General features: G+C 35.4%; 1 protein-coding gene across 4 annotated transcripts in view; it reads right to left on the bottom strand.

Moving 5' to 3' along the window:
• The window catches only part of EPHA7 (EPH receptor A7), a 155,080-nt gene that overhangs the window by 65,128 nt on the left and 68,025 nt on the right, over positions 1-21,927 (bottom strand). The gene's annotated exons all lie outside the window — the stretch shown is intronic.

Raw genomic sequence — 21,927 nt, 5'->3', positions numbered from 1 at the left:
AGAAGATATGTGTCTGTATTTATCTATTTAAGTATATTGGTTTTTTCAGTATGAGTTCTAAGAGTTTTATAATTAGAATTATCAAATTAGTGGGCTGTTCCTGCTTTAATACTCAGCTTCCTAATTATTTTGAAAACTTTAACTATACGTGTTCCAAAAAAAGGAAGAAAAAAAGGAAGGAAGAAAGGAAAAAGAGAAGGAAAAGGAAAGGGGGAAAGGAGAAGGAGGAAGGGAAGGAATTTAAAACTTAATGCTTGATGCTTACAAAGCATTACCTTAGTTTAAAGCAGATCTATTTTAATTCATTTCAGTTAAAGTTATACTAAGTTTCTTTTACAATGGCCACATTAACTACAAAGGGCTGTACACATATGAATGCTCACCTATATAGTAGTTATAGAAACAGATCTCACAGGTTAGTCTTGTATCTTAAGCATATTATTGGGATTACAGGGTTTGCACTCCAGAAATGTGTGATGAAATTAATTCTCTTCCCCATTTCTACAGATTTTCTGGATATGAAATGGCATCAAACATGACACTTCAAATATGGTTTGAAAATATACTTTAAGAAAATGTGGCATATGTTGTCCAAGTTCTAATGACTGACTTCCAGAGAATGATAAGTAATGTTGTGAGGTTTTGTGTTAAAAACATCCTTCACATTGAAAAAAGAAAAAGATCTGTATTAGTATTCACTATTCCAGAGGCATAATTATCCACTGTGAAATCTGTCTGTTGGATTTTAGTGCTCCATTCAGATCCTGTCCGGAATATCATGCTCAGAAATAATGTGTGTATATTTGTTTAATTTTCAAACTGCTACATATTGGAAAAAAATAAAAATTTTATAAAGAGCTTTTTCAAACTCTGGCCCCAATTCTAATCAAACCCGCAGGGGCTGACGTCTGTGCCATGGTATAGCCAATTGATTCCAGCACCAGGACATGCTCTGTCCCTGCCAAGAAATGCAAAGAGGTGCAGATATTATAATAAGGCTCCATAACTGTAACTGTCAGTAATGTTCTTGTTTAATTCAACAGTTAAAATATTGTACCTGGCTAGTTTTTAGTGAATGACTGCTAAGAATTTTTAAAATGTGAAATTACCCTTTCGCAGTTCTGGTCTTACAAGTTTTTATTCTGAATAACCTTAAGAAACCAGAAGTCATATCTGAAATTTATACATAGAAGGGAATAAGGACAGACACAAGAACATTCCTGAAGAAGCATCATTAATTCAGTACACATGGCATGTAAGAAGACACTGTCTAGAGATAACAAAACTCCCACCCCTGAGAACTGCTTGACTGAGTTGATTTAAAGATTCAGAACAATCTTTAAATTCTCTTATCCTCCTTCTTGAGTGGAACAGAAGATATTCAAGAAGGAATTCAGTTGTCAAAATCCTTTGTTCTGTTCATCTCACAGGAAAAAGCTCAACTAATAAAATACCATTTCTACCCTTGCAAGATGAGCCTGTAGTTGTTTGCACACAGCAGACATGAGTCACTAGCTCAACCAACTGAATGCATAGATCAGGTTAGTCACTGTTAATTAACAGTCTTCTACCCCTTGTCTTTAATGTTCCCAGAATGTTATGAGGAGCAAAATAAAAACATGCTAAACTTAATCTGACTGTAACTGAAAAATTCCCCTCAAGAAACAGGGACCGTTTGTAGCTGCACTATCCTGAACAACGTTTCTACACTACAAGTGATATGAATCGGATAAGTAAAGAGCCACAGAGAAATTTTAAAAAGACAATGTTCAGGTTATTAAAGAGAGAAAGTAGCCTCATAGAATCATAGCGTGGCTTAGGTTGGAAGGGACCTTTAAGATGATCTAATTCCAACCCATGGACACGGTTGCTACCACTAAATCAGGCACTAGATTAGGCTAGCCCCATCAAACCTGGCCTTGAACTATTCAGGGATGGAGTATCCACAACTTCTCTGGGCAACCTGTTCCAGTGCCTCACCACCCTCTGAGTAAAAAAATTCCACCTAACATCTAATCTAAATCTTTCCCTCTTATAGTCTGAAACCATTCCCCCTTGTCCTATCACTTTTAGACCATGTAAAAAGTCAGTCTTTCTCTCTCTTATAAGCTCCCTTCAAGTACTGGAAGGCCACAATGAGGTCTCCCTGGAGCGCTCTCTCTCCAGATTGAATAAGCTCAACTCTCTCAACCTTTCTTCACAGCAGAGGTGCAGCAAACCTTTGATCATCTTCACAGTCCTTCTCTGAACCCAACCCAAAATTTCCTCAACTTTCTTGCACTGGGAGCCCCAGGCCTGGATGCAGTATTCCAGTCAGAGCTTCAGAAGGGCGGAGTAGAGAGGGATAATCCCCTCATTCTTCCTGCAGGCCACTCCTTTTTTGATGCAGCCCAGGATACTGTTGGCCTTCCTGGCTGTTAGCACACACTGCTGGCTCATGTACAGCTTTTCATCCCTGAGGACCCCCAAGTCCTTCTCCACAGGGCTGCTCTCAGTGAATTCTCCTCATTTGTACAGATAGCTGGGATTGCCCAATCCACATGCAGTGCCCTGTATTTGGCCTTTTTGAATCTCATTAGACTCCTGTGGACACACTTTTCAAGTATGAAAACTTCTTCATCTCAGTTCCTCACAGTCCTCTATGAACTGTAGAAACTGCTTGCAGTGTGCATGTACTGTTTACCCACCTTCCTCCACAAAGCTTCTCTGAGATGAAGACTACTCAGACTCTCAGCTCATAATGTAGGTTCAGATACCATACCAAAACTGTCAACACTTTCTGCACTATTAGTTCAAAATGCAGTATATAATGCAAACATTTGAATATGCAGTCGTGCTGTTGTATCCCATAAAATGCTACATTTATGAAGGAAGGATGAATGGCTGTACACATGAAAAAATACACTCTTATTGTGGCTGGAACCCTCTGATATTTGAGAGTGATGAGCTCAAGATACAGCTGGGAATAATGTCACTTTGCTATGATGGCCAGTAAAAACTACTTCTGGAGTAGAGTTTAAATGAAGAAAAGAACTAGAGAGCATAGAAAATGCATACTACTACTCTGATACTTGGAGTGAAAAAAAAAAAGGCAAGATTTAAGATTGTTCTTGAGAGTATGCATATATCCAGTATTGACAAAAGGAATTAATTTGCCCTTCTTACTATCATGTATTACTATATAGCCTAATATGTTTATCAATCTTTGTTTACCTCTTCATCACAAATTATTACCTGAACATCTGAACTAAAAATAGATTTTACTCTTTTTTGTTTGTTTGTTTTCCCAAATGTCCTATAAAATCCAGTGCTGACATTTTTTATCACAATCTATAAACATTTTCAGAAATGCCACTTCCACTGACAGTCAGAGCTTGACTTACAGATTCAGAGTTGGGATGTTCTCCATCACAAGCATAAGATGATCTGGAAATGTGTCTATTTCCTTACCTACTTCCTAAATTTTTTGCCCTTCCTCTCTCTGGTAATATTTTAGCCAATTTTAGAAATTTCTAGTAAATACATTTCATCTGATAAAACACTGCACTTCTGTGACTTGAAAGAGATCTCTGGATCACCAAGCTTTACAACCCTGGTAGTCATGTTGGGGTTAATATTATGTGATCAGCAAAAGAAGATGAAAAAACTGAGAAGGCTTGCTGCTGTTTTTGATGGAAAGATTGCTGTAGAACAACTTGTGTGCATTGTTACCTAATGCATATTTTGCATTTGCCTTTTTCTCTTGTTAAACAGGCAAAGTATTTTCATTTCTCTTGAGATAAAATTGATCCACTATTTGAAGGAATAAATGATGCAGTATTTAGAACAGGTGAGAAAAAAAGATAAAGAAAGGAAAATGAGAACAGAGATGAAGGCATTTTTGCTGAAAGAAAATGTATGGAATTTACAGGTGACTACTCAAAACAGGAACCATTTACCAGCTAGACTGCTTTCCCCTTATTAAAAGCTTACATCATACTTCCCAGGGATTTTCCTGAACTTATGTCATGAACCCTACAAGGCATATCTCCATGAAAATGTAATGTAATTATTGCATTAGACAAAAAGGTCATTTGGTGACCCCACTCTGTCTGTTTAATAAGAACTTTTGTGTGAAGATAAGACTATTACTGCTATACATATTTAGCAACAGTGTATGAGGCTGAGATTATCCTTGTCTCTCTACTCCCACCAGCAATTTTTCTTCTCCCAGAGATGACAACCATCAAAAAGACTAGCTTTGTAATCCAAGAAATCCTTATGATTTATTATTATCATTTAGCTTTTGAAAAAACTGTATTAACTCTAGGTCATACCATGGCGAGAGGATAATAAATATATACAGCTGAAAGCGTGAGATTTATTAAATTCCTTATATAACTGACTGATTTTCTAATTGCAGCAAGAGCAGATAGGAGCAGCTGATTCCAGAATCTGCAAATGAATGAGTCTGTCATGCTGCGATTGGTAGGTTGTGATGAATCTGCTTACTGTTACAAAAATCTTTGTGCATTGAAACAAAGCAAACTATGCTAAGAAGAGTGCAGGAGAAGCTTCCTTTAGTTCTCCCCCAGTTTACTCAAACAGCAATTAACTTTTCACTTTATGTAGCTGGATATATTTTATGATCTTATGATTTTATTTATAACAACTGACCTTACAGAACAAGAGCAAATGATACTTTGTTTGAAATTTAGTCCAATAAAAATACTACAATAAATTCAATGTTCATTAGTCTAAAGTGGCAGGATCAATGGTGACACTAGACATTGAAACACCACTTTAAAATAAGTTTAAAATTACCCTTTTTCTACAGCAAAAATAAGTGTTTCTATTTTTATGTTTACCAATGACCATTTCCTATTCCCTACCTATAAAAGCAGATAAACAAGCAGCCTTTATGTGACAGATGGAAAGCAGTGACCATTAATGAACAAAAGCTATAACAAACAAACTAAATGGTTATACAAAAGATTGAATTTACTAAAACTGACTTTATGACTTTGGCTTCCTACAATACAAGCAAACCACAAACCAATGTCAGTCTTGCATTTATAATCTAGTGACAATATGAAGACATTGGTAACACAATCAATATAATCTGCAGTTGTGTATCTTCTGCATTCATAAGAAGTACACTCATTTCTTGTGTTGCTCTGAAGAAAGCAGGGGCTATGGAGATTACAGTGTCTCAAAGTTCATGCAACAGAAGAAAATGTGCAGGTTTTGTTTTATTAGCAACATGTTCATATTCATATTTATTAGGATTCAGTAGGACTTTTTAATTAATAGACTGCTTTGCTTTATCCACTGATTTTCACTGTATTTTCTAGATATAGTCCATTTTTGATTCATTAATGTTTTCACAGCAATGGTAACTTAAGTATATCAGTATACACCTGTGAAAGTAAAATAAATTGTTATGTCTTTGTCAGGACTACAATATCTTTTACAATAATATTTGCTATGTAAAACATTTTCTTCTTCAGAACAAATTCATATTCATGTCTTTATGCATTGCTATATTAAATTTTAATCTTCAGCTCCTAATCATAATAAACAGATTATGCAAGGGCATTTATTTTTTCCCTGTTTACGACAGCTAAACCTTGCACCAACCTAGTCCATTTTTTCTCACTAGCAGTCCAATATTTTCATCTATTTAAAGAACTGAAGTGAAATACAACTACTTTCCTACTTCAGTTTACTCTTATTGTCTTACTCACTACACTATACTTTATTTTGGAATACATTTTTTATTTTGTTAACTTACTGAAAAGACTAAATTCTCCTGGCATACAGTATACATTGCATGAAGAAAGCTATGGTCCTAAAACTCATATATACATTTACTGATCTATTTATATTTTAATATTCATCACCAGTTGTTAGTGAGAGCTACATCTGGATTTAGCTCAAAGTCCATCTGCTAAATTTCAGTTTGATGTATGCCATGGTCTCCCATGAAAATAAAACAAAGAGATGCAGCTGAAACTGCCCTTAAAAAATACTAGTTTATTCAAAACTGGGTTTCACTAGAAAAGAAGAGCAGGTATGTTTTTAATATCATGAAACTTTAGTAAAAATAAATATTGATTTCAATGAAAATATATGTTATCATTTTTCTCACTGAAAATGGAGTTCCAAAATACGAGTTTTATATTTCTACAGCATGCCTTGGGGATGAAGACCAGTTACATTAGCTTTTTTGTCCAATTTAATTACACAAGAAAAGAACATATCTTTAACATTTTCATTACATTTAGATGTTGCTTAGTAAAGTGCTATGATAGCAATATTTTCTTGAAAAATCAACATAAATCTTGAATTGAAAAAGAATAAAAAGAAAAAAGAAAAAGGACATCCTTTCCATTTATCATGTTTATCTATAATATACTAAACTGTATAAATGACAGTCCAAACGTATTTTTTTTACCAAAGTTTGCATACTTCTGGTAACAGTGTGGAACCAATGTAGTCCAACACAATTAGTAAAGCTCTGAAACAGCATTAAAAATCTAAAAGATATAAAAAAGCTTACTGGCTCATCCATCCCCAAAAGAACCTGATAGTAACTAGGGCATAATGTCTTTTATAAGGGGTTCTATATGTCTCAGCATAATATAACAGGGCAAGTATATTTCTCATCCTGTGGCATTAGCAAGAGTCAAATAAGTGTAACAAACCTTATAAAACATCATGGCTGTTTATCTCATAAAGTATTATTGTCTCACCATCATTACACTCACATAATTACAGCTTCATTTTATGCTCCTGCCCTGCTATTGGGTGAGTGCACTGGTGTGCGAGCACATATGTGCTTTAAAATAAGTGCCTATGTGCTTTAAAAATGTACATCACCTATTTGAATGTTTGACTAATTATTTTCTTCAAGTACAGTCTTGATTGAAACATTTTTAAATGCAGCTACATAATTAGTTTATTAAGCAACTTTCCAACAAGGGAGAAACACAACACTTTGATTCTGAATTGCTTATATTTTTCAAGAAGGTCAGTTCAGTGATATGCAGGATTAGGATGCCTTTCTGGCACTTTTTTATGTTTCCCAGACTGGAGCATGATGGAAATTGGAAAGGGCCCCAAGTGACGACAGCTGAGGAGGGCTTTCTGTATTTGAACAGGCTCCAAGGATGCCCCAAGGTAAGGAAAATCACCTATAGTTCACGCAATATTTCATGCTGTTATTTTGTTTTTGGAAGCACTGTTACATTTTAGTAGACTGTGCATTCACAACACACTGGCAAAGAGGTGACAGGCATCACTGGTCATCTAGTAAAGTAGTTTGGTTCCTTCAGGTTGTCATTTGTACTGCAGCCATTTTATACGTCCAGAGATACTTTTCTTTGCTACTTGTGTAATGTCAACAAACCAAGGAGTGCTTTGGAACATCACATGTTAAAAATGAGGCAAAAGGCTGCCTATATGATTGAAATATAAATGAACGACCTGTAACTGAACTTCAGTTTCTAAACATTACCTGAGCTGTCAACTATTGGACGTTCACTATTATGGGTATGAGAGAAACACTCTCCATTTTTCTTCAGAATCTAAGATGATTCTTTGATATTTGGGAAGAAGTTTCATGGAAAGAACAAGCGTATTAAGAAGAATGATCATTATGGGGGAAAATAAATAAATAAGTAATTACTAACCTGTTCATCCTTTAAAAAATCTAATTCCAGAAATACTGCTGAAATCAGAGGTCCAGCCTTGATTTTAATGTATGAGATATAATTGTTCTAAATAGAGTAACATGCTATGTTGTCATAAGGTTGCTACATAGCCTAGGCCACAGAAACAGTACACTTCCACGCATGCAGTTCTGTCACTTGCATATATGAAAATTGCTCTTAGTAGCTCTGAGTTGAAATACTTGAAAACAAATTTTCAGTGTTTGAACCTGTCTTCTTCCTTTAGATTTCCTGGCACAGGGGTCTCCCCCCTCCCCCCACTGTTTGTGCAGTGCCTAGCACAATGGGACATCAAACCTCATTGTGTGCATTAGGCACAACTGTAAAATCATTATTGTCTACACAGAACTGTTCCAGTCCTTTGGTTCCTCGCGATTATTTGTTTGTCCTCTCCTCTATCAAACTTCCAGCTGAATGTTCTCTGTGAAACAAGAGACTACATTGGTAAATATGAACTATACAGATTCTGACTTCTGCCAGCAAAGCATGTAAGATAATTAAACATCAGCAGATGCGTGTTATTTGCTAACTAGTCCTTACACATCAATATATTCTGAGTTCTGTTCTGCATTCCTCAGGATATTTATTAAAACATAGTAGTAGCAAATGTTTACCTAATCTGACATATTTTTTAATTTTGGTTTTAAATATTTAACTTTTCCCTGGATAAGAATGATTCCTATGAGGCCAAACTACCAAAAATTAAAGAAATTTGCTCCTAACTAACCTAATGAAGTATCATCTTGGCTTCCAGTCACTGCTGCTTTTTAGCATCTTTGAGCCTGACATCAGTTTCGGATGCAGCTAAATGCCAACTATCCCGATAAACACGTACACTACCAGCTGTGGCTCCATCTGCTCAACTAAACATTTTCACACCAAATCTGCCGGGGAAAAAAATATTGTTTTTGGAGCTGGTTTGTAACAAATGAAATATTAAAATCTTAACTCTAGGTGTCCCTTCACTTTTCTGTTCCTCTAATGGATATATTTAGGAAGAAAAAAACCTCTGCTATTTATAGCCTGCCTCAAACCCGCAAAATCCAATGGAAAGAATTTGATGTGAAATGAACAGAGAAACAAAACGGAAATCCAAAGCTGATAAACCTCTGTGTGCCCCAGCAGACACCTATGTGACTGCATATCAGGCACACTGAGGAATGGGATCTCTAAGCAGCTCCCACCCCTCTGCCTCACCCTAGCCACAAGCTCAAGCAACCAGGGCTGCTGCATTTCTCAGCCTTTTTCCAAAGCGCTGTGGTTTCTAACCTGACATTGAAATCAGTACTTTAGTAAACTTGTGTGACAGGTGCAGTGTTTTAGAGCCTCTTTTGAAATATGAAGACACAACTCTTTTGCAAGTAGGGATATCTATACGATATCTCACCAAAGTTCTCAAAGGTTTACTACATTTATATTACATGTCTAATGTTAGCGTCCACTCATTTTTTTTTCATTGAATATTTAAATCTCCTTGAGCAAAGCAATAAAAGCTCTCAAAAATAGGTGAAGTGAACTTGGCTCTTGCATAAACTTTCAAAATCACATCATATAGCTCAGCATGGTAATGGCAGGGTGCTGGAAACAGCACCTGGTCATGCTCCCTGACATACCAAGACTGAACAAAGAATAAGGTTTAAACTGCGCTAAGTTAGTGCTTTCCACTTTTCACTCCCTTGCTGGGAATACAACAAAAGGTGTGGGACAGCTCCAGCTCTATCACCATGAAAACTCAGCAGCTGCTGTGAAGTACTGACAGGACGAAGGCTAAGCAGAAGATTAATCTTAGCCATAAGAAGCCCAAGTATATATATATTTCTTTCCTGCCATACATGTTAGGGCCTGCTCCTCCTGGGAGTCTTTGACTGCACGTACCAGAATCCAGAGCTAACCTTACATCTTCTTGAGCAAGTTTGAAAATAATGGCTACAAGTCGACTTAACTTGAAAGACCAGACGTTTCAGCATTTGTTTTGTACAGCGTCTTCTTAAAAGCAAAAACAGAACAACTCCCCACCCAGCCAGGGCTTTAAATGCTTTGAGTAACATAAGTTAAAAAAAAAGGCAAAATAGCAGATGAATAGACTACATTGTGGTTTAAAATTCAAAGGCATTCTAGTGGAAATTCAAGAGGGATGAAAAGATGCGTTGCCTCTGTAACTTATGTTAATGAAAGCTAAGAGTAGTTTTATTGAAGTGAGTGGAGTTATGCCAAAATTTTCATACTAAAGAGACATCAGACCCATTTAGCACTGAAGTACCCCTTGACAACTGAGTACATTTCTGTTTCAAAAAGTTAAAATAAAATTTGAACATTACACATTTCTCTACAGTGTTCTACATATGTTCCTTGTGAAAATGAAAGAAACACAAAGTTATGCTACATCTAATAATTTCGTCTAATTAAAAAAATGTCATCCAGGAATGTGTTTTAAGTGGAACTGGCAAGCAATCAACAATTCAGACTCTACATCATAGATTTCGGAGCCTTCGAGCATTCTTATGATTCCCTTCTGAGTTTATTCTCACTACTAAAATCTAGTAGAAAGAAAACCCAGAAAGTTCTTAAAAATGCTAAAATTAAGTAACGCGAATGAAAACAGTCATGAGAAAGGAATCTAAATTCTGCTCAAAGATTTGTGTCTATACATTTTATCCTTTCTAGTTCAATAATCTATCTGCATTAATACAAATATATCAGTAGAGAAGGAGTTTTGGCTAGAAAGCAGGATAATTTTATCACCCAGCATTTTTTTCTATTGAATGCAACAGAATTTAATACTTAGTGCTGTTGAATCTATCAAGTGAATAGAACTAAAGCATGACAATAAAATGTGTCTTTCTTTCCGCTCAAGTCTTTGACTGAAGAAACAATATAAAGAATCTCAATAATAAAACAAATTGAGAAAGACAGGAGTCTCAAAAATAACTGAAGTACTATGTAGATGTGTGCTGATGCAGAATGTGTAGTTATCCCACTTTACTGTCTTCTGTATTTTGAGGTTTTTGAAAGAAATACAGGGAAGAAACATCAGAGCATCGTTTTTCTTTTATGGACAAAACTATAAAGAATATAAAATAATAAGGTCAATATCAAAAATATATAAGTAATTTTCTTTTTCTATTGTTCAATAGAAATTTTGTTAGCCTCTGGCTAACAAAAAAATATATATTTAAAAAAAAAATCACATGGCATAGTATTTTTTGTAGCATCCTGTCAGATGCTTTAGTGTCATGGTAGCTTCAGTGTAGATACTGCATTGTTATCTGCATCTGTCATTAACAACAGAACACAAAGTGGTCTTAGCAACTTCTAGGGGAAAAGTTTATAAGTCACATAATTCAACAGGATATTGCAATAACAGTTTCCCATTTATATATTCATATACTGTAATTTGGCATATTTTCACTGTAACAGTTGTACTGGTTTACAAAGTTAGGGTCTTTACAAACATAGATGTATACCACTATAAATATGATGCATATTTCTCATACCTTCTCGAAGAGAGCAGGAAAGAATAATAGAACATCCAAGCTGGATGTTGCTTTTTTGTTCTAACTATACACATTTCTGTGTAATGGTATTAAGACAGAAGCAAGTTCAAGATTGTTTTTGGATCACACAAGGAAATAAGGCAATATTTTGATATCATCAGATCCTTCGGGAATTAATTTCAGACTTTGATGCAAACTCTGTTGATGTATGCTCCCTCCTACAGATAAGCTTTCTATTTATTGTGAAGAGATCTACTGGAGAACTTCCAGCAGTGAAGCTATCAAGCACTGGTGGTTGAGATAGCCTTTTAGATATTTGAGCCCAGGCCAGAGTGTCTTGAAGATAAGAGCGGAGACTGAAGTTAAGCCTAATTCTCTAAAAAAAGCCAGTGTTTGATGTGCTCCTGGTAGACTGAGTTGTTACAACCTTCTGTATTAGATAACTTTCCCTGAGCAATACAAACTTATTTTCTGGTAAAATGTGTAGCTCTTATCCAAAGGGGGAAGCAGTAAATGCATGAATAACCACAGCCAGTTCAACATCCACTGGGATAAGGTGCACTCTTCTATCCAAATAGAAAACTGGACAGTTTTATTTACCAGATGTTGCTATGAGGCAGCTTTAGCGTATACCGAATGTATATACCGAATGTGCATACCGAATACAAAATTTCTCCTAAACCATGGTCTGCAGTGATTAAATAAGGTATATACCTTTCATTAGGAGCTACTGTACTGGGCCTAGAAACTCAATGACACATTTCCTTCTTCTGTCTCATCTGGGTTTAGTTTCAACCAACTATTCTTCATCTCTAAGCTTTTTTCTTGCAATCATTTGTCATTGCAGTAAAACAGGAATGGCCATAGGTCACAAGGTATGAAAGGAAGTGCATATGAGCTGCGTATTTTTCAAGCTACTATTCAACACATTTACAGAGTAGCTGCATATAGACACCAGGAAGAACTAACTATAAAACTGATTCTTGAAGGAAAATCTGCCCCGACTGCTTGTTGGATGTATTTGTCTGGGAAGAACACCAACCATTTTAGTATATTACTTTGGATACTGCCACCTCTCTCAAGCAAGGAAGTACTTGTGATCAGTTGTGTTAAATGACTTAGGTATATTTAAAGGGATGAGAACAGACATGAGGCCTTTCTTCACTGACAAGAGTAGACTACCTATTGCTCGTGCCACTAAAGCCATTTCGTGCCCTGGTTTAAATTCAGATTGTGCCAGATCCCAAATTTTGTCTTAATTTAGTTAATGCAATTGGCCTTTGGCTAGCTTCTCTATGAGCCTGCAAAGAGTTTCACAATCATTTTGTGTCTGTGATTAGGGCCAGACAAAAAAAGATGATAATAGTTAGCTCTAGGGTGAAATGTGGAAACTGCTACAGAGCACATGGAAATGCTACACAAAGGTTTCGGACAGGAAATGAATAGCTAATCCAACTGAAGCTACAGGGAAAATGAGAGAAATGTGAGATATAATTACTCAAACTGGAATTTGTTCAGGACACTAAGGTTAACACCTCTCCTCTTGCAAATTGTGCCAACGCTATAGCTGAAGGACTTCAGATTTTTATTTAATTTGAAGAGGAATGTATCTAACCACAGAATTCTTTTTCACACAAGGGACAATGGGTTCAGCATATAACACAGTGAGAAATAACTCTCTTCTGAACCATCCTTCGCACTTCTTTCAGCATTTGGATCTCACTACAAGTATTGCATTCAAGTAGTTACTCGGGATAACCTTAATTCAGTTTGGTAGGTGAAGAGAAACACCTTGAAGTACAGCTATAATAACCGTGAACCAAATATTCACATAATTTAATCTGGCCAACTATCTAACTAACTAAATAAAAACACACAGCAAACCAAACGCTGGAGAATACATCCTGGAAAATTTCTAAGCTGTTCCTTTAAGTTCAAATAGGAATTGTAAGCTGAACGGAGGTTAATAAAACCCATACAAATACACACAATTGCATACATATAAAAGAATCAATTTTACAGTGTTCAAAAGGTGCAAAAAATACTGCTGCTAGATTTTCATGATCATTCAAGAATGACAGATCAATCTGTTTAAGGAAGAAAAATGGATTGAAAACCCATAGTATTTTACCAGGCAATTCCTTTCAGAGATCTACTTTTTGACAAGTTATGATCAGCAATGGAGAAATCCATTTTTAACTTCCATAGAGATATATAATTTTTAAAATGTACATAAACAATTTGTATCAATATCCACATCTTCCAAAAGTAGCCTCTACTTTTCAACTCCTCTGTTTTTGTATCTAAAATAATGATTTTCTGAGATGTTAATTGCCTACAAGTTAAGGTGGAACTACTCTGCTAAGGAATCTGGTTGGTGACTGTTCTGTTCTGTCCCTGAAACCTGACTGATGAACTCGGAACAACAAAAACTTGTATCTATAGCCACAGTTTCCTACCCAGCCTTTGAAAAGAATAATTCCCCGCACAACACAGGAAAATCAGGCTATGGACATTAGTCAGTGGGCAGCCATCACCTGAAGCATTCAGAGAAACCACATTTCAAAACCTTGGTTGTATTTCTACATCATCAGGCAATTATGTAATGACTTACAATCTGTAACCTTACAGACACTCCTCCAAGGGTTTCATGCCACAGAACAAGTTAATGACCCACTGCAAAATACCTCCTTATAACGGCATTCAAAACTCCATTTTAGCACCTTGATTATGAATGACATGTTTCTTGTTTCATTGCCAGTAAAGTGCTGAGTAATTAACTGCACAACATATAAAGGCAGAAGCTTTTCAGATGCTGGGTACAGAACATTAAAAAAGCTAAGATAAACACAAACTTCCAAAGAGTCTCTTAAATTTAATAATACTACATAAGACATTATTATTATCTGTAACTGAAAAGCATCCAGGTTCTATGAAATAAAAAGAGAGTAAGGTAAAATTTGTTTCAAATAAATTGTAAGAAACGGTTACTATTAAGGATCATAAATTTTTCTTACGGTTTTAAAATGTCTATTAAACTCAACACATGCACAAATACAAAAAAATACACCCAGATTTTAACCCCTCTAACTAGCACTACTGTAATGTACTTTACTGACTAAAACATAATCAAACAATTCGTCCTCCCACATGTTATAAGAAAACTGAAGTTAGTATACAGTCAAATATTTTTTTAGTATCATTGACGCAGAATTTACAAGACACTAAAAGGTTAACAAGTAAAACAGTAATTTAAAACAAACTAGCAGTAACTCTTTGCTCTTCTTGTATATTTATGCTATACAATAAAATAACACAAATTATGTGCTTTATCATTGCTGACATCAATATTAAAACAGCTATACAAATCACCATAATTGAGTACACATCCTTACCAGCCATTTCAATGAAAAAAACAGTGTCCTCTTTGTCTCTTTATCTTATGTGTAGCTATTTCATCATCTTTAATTCACATATCATTTACTAAACTTCTGCAATCTCACCACAGAGACCTTAGAAAAGTAAAAAACAACAACAACAACAAAAAGCCTCTTCTAAGCAACAAAAAACTACCACCGCCAAATTACAGGTGAAACATTTCTGAGAAAACAGAGAACATAACAAAATAGAAAGTATTTCCCTAATTGAGTAGAAGCAGTAGAAGGATACTTTGGGATCACTGTACCTATTCATCTGCCATCTCAAGCAACCACCTGGTGTAATTTCTTCCAAAAGAATGACCAAGCTCTATCTCTAAAATCAGATTATGTCTCCCACTACTCCCATCAAAAGACTGCTCCAGAATTTCACTGCTCTGATGGTTAGAAGACTTGCATTTTCCAGCCTAAATATCTCATGTTACTAAATTTGCTTTTACTAGTCATTTAATTAAGCTGGCTTTTCATTTGTGATTTTTTCCCTACTTCCCTCTTGGCAGATTTCTGAATAGTAATCCATGGCAGCACAGAGTCTCCCTCAGCTATTCCTGCTGAATCTATTACTTTAAAGAAGTATAAGAACAAAAGAGGAACAAAATTAGGCATGGCACGTAAACGTGATTCTGTGGCCTAAAAATCAGGATGTGGCTAGAGAAGTGGACAAAACACAGTTAAACCCACTAGTTAAAGAATGGAATTGAATCTGATTCCTATATCACAAGTCACAAAATAACCCAGTAGTAGCGCTTCTGAACTTTAAGACCTCATTTTAAGAAAAGGCTGAGCCTCATTTTTTCTTTCAAAAACCATAGATACTTGCACACTCTCCTTTGAACAGGTTTTCTGGCTCTCACTATATGTCAGTTTCAAATTAAAGGCTGAAGGAGCTATGTTGTCAGTGAACTAGCTCCAACAGCTTTCATTCCAGTATGTTTCTTCTGAACACTTCTCCTGAGGTATCTGAGTTTCTACAGTCAAAAAATAACAGGGATTTGAGGGTGAAATTTAATGCTATTTCTAATCCCTCCTAAACATGGGCTACTGATTAAATATTCCTGTTCTCCCCTGTAGAGTGTGCTTATAACCACACTATCCTACCATTTCCTTTACATGAGATCTAGGAATGGTGGAAAAGTAGGAGGAAACTACTCCCTTGTTTTCTGAAGTGCAGCACTTGCATTGTGAATGCAGGACTCTGCACTCAAATCCTTTCAAGTACCTGAAATCTTTTTTATTTTATTTTTTTTTTACATGTATAATGAAGCTAATAAGCACCTTTTAATGTATAATTAAACTACTCATTCCAGGTTTCTCTAGTCTACCATGGACTCACAGTTTTGAAGAAATACAGTTAAGGTCATCTTTAGTGGAGTCTGAAGCCTGGATTTTGTCTTCTACGTGGCAAACCTTGGACTTTTCAGAAGCAAACAATTCTGTTAAACTTTAAAATATAAATGATTTCTTGCTTCTTAAATAAAGTCTAAGCAAATTATTTTGTGACATTCAATCTGAAGTCCATTTAAAAAAAAAAAAACTGATCTGTATTCCACTGCCATTAATCATGCACCCATTATCAAGCTTCTAGTTTCAAGCTCCTCTTTATTTTTTTAAAGAGAAGTTGAAGGCAACAAAGCAATAACAACAATACTGCAGCTAATGCCACAAAAGTGAAGAATTTACTCTCAACTCCCATGAGTCTGAGACTCATCACTTTTATTTTTTTTCAGCTACTCTCTATAGATATTACACTATATTAAATCTGGAACACAGACATATTTATCTTGAGCTATTCTGTTATACGTATTTTCATGAGAAGAAAAAAAAGTAACACACAAAACCAAAATTCTCCAAAATGTTCCACAGAGGACATAAGAGTGGTATTAGTTTAATTTGCAATTTCTTACCAAAGTCTAACTACTCACACTTTGCTTTAAGAGATCTGCCTGGTAGTACCTCAAACATGTAACCACTAACAACAAAAAAATATTTTATCCTATGTAACACATGTAATTACATTATTTTTTTCTTTTTTTTTTTTCCTTTCTATTTTTCTTTTCTTTGTTTCTCCCTGAATGGATTTATTAATATAATTAGTGTTGGTCATCAAACATGATCATTTCTTGAGAGGCCAAAATATACTTTAGAATGATAATTTTAGGTGTTCTTACTGTGAAACTGCATTCAGGACAACTCAGTGCAATAATCTATAAATCAGTATAACTGACTTGTGGCCAAGTTTTCCAACACCACACTGCATTTCTGTACGATTTGTGGGCAAAAGAAACTGTAAGAAGTTTTATATCCAGAATTTATAGGGAGCAATAAAACAATTAGTATTCAGAATGGAAATGGATACAAATTATGAACATAGATTTAGCCCTTAGATATCTATGAAGTCATGAATAATATTTTCAAACTGAAATTAATATTTGTAGTTAAACAGTTTTTAAAAAGCTTTGAAAAAGTATCACCTACTTACTTCAAGGTTAGAAAAGTAATGCAAATCCATATAGGTCCCTGATGATCGAGGTACGATTAACACATTTTCATCTTCTCTAATAGAACTGCTCTGGTACAAAATATATTGTTCTGCACTGTCATGATATATGGCTCATATTTAGAAATACGACAGTTTGGTAGTGCACTATGGCATTACATTAAACTGAATACATTCTCTTGTGCTGCACAGGAAAAGATAAAGAGGACTCAATTTCTGTCTTCTTTTTAAAAAATAATGAGTTTGCTCTATTTTCTCAGTGCAGTGGTAAAAATTCAGAAAATATACTATTTACTGAACAATTAAGTTCTATTCTCTCTGTTTCAAAATCTTTATTTCAAACAAACCCTAACTGCTTTATTAGAATATGAACTACATTAATTAATAGAAGTATCTGCCCTGGGCCATTATCACAGAACCTAAAAAACTTCTGTCCCTATACGTAAATAACTTCTTCAGCTTTAATATTGTAGTAATGTAACAGAAATGTGACAACTAAGTTTTACAACTTTTCCAACATAAAACACCTGAAGATCTTTCCACACAAAAGTACAGTGGAGTACTGTGTCCAGGCTTGGGGTCACCAGTACAGGAGGGATGACAAGCTGTTGGATTGGATCCAGAGGATGGCCACAAAGATGATCAGAGAACTGGAGCACTTCTACTGTGAAGAAAGTTTGTGAGAGTTGTGCTTGTTTAGCTTGGAGAAGAGAAGGCTCTAAGAAGCCCTCATTGTGGCTTTACAGTACTTGAAGCGAGCTTGTAAGAGAAAGACTGACTTTTTACATAGTCTAAAAGTGGGAATGTTTTCAAACTATAAGAGGGGAAGATTTAGATTAGATGTTAGGGCAGAAATTCTTTACTCAGAGGGTGGTGAGGTACTGAAACAGGTTGCCCAGAGAACTTGTGGATGCCTCATCCCTGGAGGAGTTCAAGGCCAGGTTCAATGAGGACATCTGACCTAGAGCCTGATTTACTCTGTGGCAACCCTGCCCACAGTAGGTGATTGAAACTAGATCATCTTAAAGGTCCCTTCCAACCCAAGCCATTCTATGATTTTAAAATTCATAAAGAGCAATGGTGTTGGTCTCCATACAACTACTTGTTTCATTTGGAGTTGAGGGGTGAGAAAAAACATAAGTCATGAAAGAAAACTTTAACGTGATTGTTATTTTAGGGTACTGAGTGAACAGCTTATTAATAGCAACAAGAACCAGATCTTTCTAGGTGCCATTAGGAAATGGGGGAATGCATCAATGATACTGTTTAAAAACAGCTATATTAAAGACCTGCTTTTGTCCCATGGAAACTTACCTAGAACACTATAAAAATTCACAGTGGCTACCTTGCCAAAAAATGACACAACTGTTAGCAATTAAAAGCAAAGTTCCAGCAAGAACATACTATTTCAGAAGGGTCACAAGCTCAGGATTTTTTAATAAGCCCATACATTGTTAAAACATTCTTAAGGGCTAGAGCTGCTATCTGCTCTCTGGCAGAGAACTTGGAGGTTTCTCATGAGATTTATTTCACGTGCAACACCAGTAGTTACTGAGTGTATTCCCCAAAAGAACTACTTTATATTCAAGTTTCTTATGAAGCTGATGATAGGCTGGACTCATTATGTTTACATTCCCTCGTCTTTTATATTTTTGGGGGAAAATACAGTGGGACAAAAAAGTCTGTTAAGGGTGGGTTGCAGGTTCAAGTCTAGAAGAATTTGGACATTTCTGATGAAAGAAGACCAATAGCTCTACATTAATGAAAACAGGCCTTATTTCTGTTATACGTTTTAACAAGAAAAGTAAAAAAAATACAGGAAGAATGGTAATTTTAAACTATCTTAGAGCTTCTATAGCCACTAGAAAATAGCATTCACACATCTCGCAGTCACTAATGGATTGCTCTAAACAGTGCTGCTTTGATGCAAGGAAGTCCTATTATCCTCATTCTTCTCTTGAAGAACTGCAGCATGAAGAAATTAAGTCATTTATCCAAAGTAACACAAGGTGCCTATGGAACAGACTGTGCAATTTATCATGAATCTACAGAGCCCCAGTTGAGTGCCTTAGCCATAGACCATCTTCTCCTCAACTGATAGAACTGCTGTACAGTACCTTAAACAACCTTTCAAAATGCTTTTTGCTCTATCACCATTCTAAAAATCCATTTAAGATACCAACTTTCAGAAAACTTAATTAAGTGTCCTATACTTTGTCTCAGCTGTGACTCTTGGGAACACACTTCTTAGACCAAACATTACATTTCTCTTCAAAGTTAGCATCAAAGCTAAAGCTTAGCAGGTTGGCAAAGATTCCACATGCTCTGCTAATGACCATACTTTAATAAAGTCCACTCTACTATTTTTTTTTTCAAGGCTTTTTATAATCCTGCATCTGAAAGCAATTATTATACTAGCAGCGTAGAAGTCTAAACATATGGCAGGAGCCATTCTTTGAGTACTAAAATATGTTATTTCCTGGCACACTGCAAGCAAAACTGAAGAGATCAGTTTATCATTTGGTAAAGCTGCTTAAAAAACAAACAAACAAAAAAAATCAATAAACAAGGAAGTTTTTTTTTTTTTCTTTCAGTATTCAGTGAACGGTGTTTTGGTTTGAATGTAATTTAAGCTGCAAGACAATCTGTGAGACAGGGAATCATTGTTCTAGCACACTGAGACAGTATCTGCCTCTAAGGATTCAAATTAATTAAAATATGATATTTAAAGAATAAACTACTAAAGTTTTCTCTTTATCCAGAGAATAAATATACAACTTACATCAGCAACATAAAATTCTCCAGCCACTATTTTCACCTGAAGGGATCATGATCAGGAGTGAAAAGTTTACTAGGTCACGCTCCTTTAATCTTACCTTCTCTTCTGGGTGACTGCCAAAAGCACTGCTTATGATATTTATGAAAAAGAAATTGAACTGAGATCATCATCTAAATTCCACACAATTCACAAACAACTTTCATATAGTGACAATTTTTGTTCACTGTTTGGGTTGACTGAATTTAAATTGGTGACATAAAGGTGAAAGTTTCTGTGTTCCAGAATCAATCTCAATACTGTTCATTGTTTTCATTTTCTGAAGTTCAAAGTAGTAGAAGTGAGAATTATATGGCAAGCACTGCTGCCTCCGCTTTTCACCCAGCTAAATATTTTCAGATTTTTTCTTTTAAAATATTCCTACGCATAAGACATGATCCTACCAAATTTTCTCATGTGGAAAATTTCTGATTAAAACAATAACCTTCCATTAAATAGTAAAATAATTTTCCACCACATAATCAAGTTTTGATATTAAAAAAAATCTGGAAACAATAAAGACAAAGCAGTTCTACGACTTCAACTGTGCTCTATTAAAGCTGTTTGCTTATTTCAAGGGGTTTTATTAAGGGTATCAAACAGATTATTTTGGCAAATTTAAACTGATGACGGAAAAGTAAGATCTAACAATCCCAAGATTTAATAATTTTCCTCACAAATTTTTGCATTTTTAATTGCATTAGAATTTAATTTGGCAATTCTGTTCCATATTCAACAAACAAAATTTAACTAACATACACATTTTTATCAGCTTCAGAGATGAAGTGTGTATATTTATTTCTGTACCCTAGAAAATGGGCTTGTGAAAAATTGCATGGAATTCTCAACTGTGTTTGAGGAAAGACGTTTCTCTGAAAATCTTTGTATAATTTAACCTGTTGAAATTTTTCTCTGTGGAGTAGGAAAGAAATTGAGAGGAAACAGAATACTCTTCCAGGAAAATTAAAAGAAATTTTGAAAATAGACACAGTGTGTCTGAATGAAAGATTCTTGCTATATCATTATTTTCACCCAAGAAGACTGCTTTTCTTCAGCTTTTCAAATGCCTTAACTCTCCACCATTTTTAACAAGACAAGTATAACCAAAAAGAATAACCTCTCCCACAGATTTATCTCCAAGTTATTTAATCTGTACTAGCAGAACACTAGCACGTTCAGAAAATGGCAATGAAGCTGGTGGGGAGTTTGGAGCCTAAGTCCTATGAAAAGCAGCTGAGGGAACTGGGATTGTTTAGTCTGGACAAGAGGAGGCTCAGGGGTGACTTTATTGATCTCTACAACTGCCCAGAGGGAGATTGTGGTGAGGTGGGAGTCAGCCTCTTCTCCCATGAAACTAGAAATAGGACTAGAGGAAATGGCCTCAAGGTGCACTAGCGGAGATTCAGGTTGTATATTAGGAAAAATTTCTTCTTCAAAACAGTGATCTGGTGCTGGCATGGGCTGTCCAGGGAGACGGTGGAGTCACCATCTCTGAGGTGTACAAGGAACATTTAGATGTTGTACTAAGGGACATGCTTTAGTGGGGAGATATTGGTGGACACTTGGACCGGATTATCTTGGAGGTTTTTTCCAAACTCAGTGTTACTATGATTCTATGATTCCACTTCAACACTACATTTTTAAAAGTCTATCTTTCATCCACAGAGCAACAAAACGGAAAACTGAATACATTTCTAAATTCCTAATCTGATTTTGGGAGGAATGCATCAGTTCTACAAAGTAACTTTGGCAAATAGGATTCATATTGTAAAAGCTATACATTATTCAAGATTGAAAAATTATTATTTTCATTACCTATTTTCACATACTGTTAACTATTTCTTCAGAGACTGATTGATTGAATTCCGTGAGCTGTACTACTTTACCATCATCTCAGCCGCTATTTTCTACCAGTGTTCTTTTCCGCTCTACACTGTGCAAATCTCAACTGTGTCAACCAAAGCAATCAGAC

Source organism: Phasianus colchicus, chromosome 2 (genome assembly GCF_987193195.1).
Source record: "Phasianus colchicus chromosome 2, bPhaCol1.hap1.1, whole genome shotgun sequence".
NCBI lineage: Eukaryota > Metazoa > Chordata > Aves > Galliformes > Phasianidae > Phasianus > Phasianus colchicus.
This window is presented reverse-complemented; position numbering and strand designations above follow the sequence as displayed.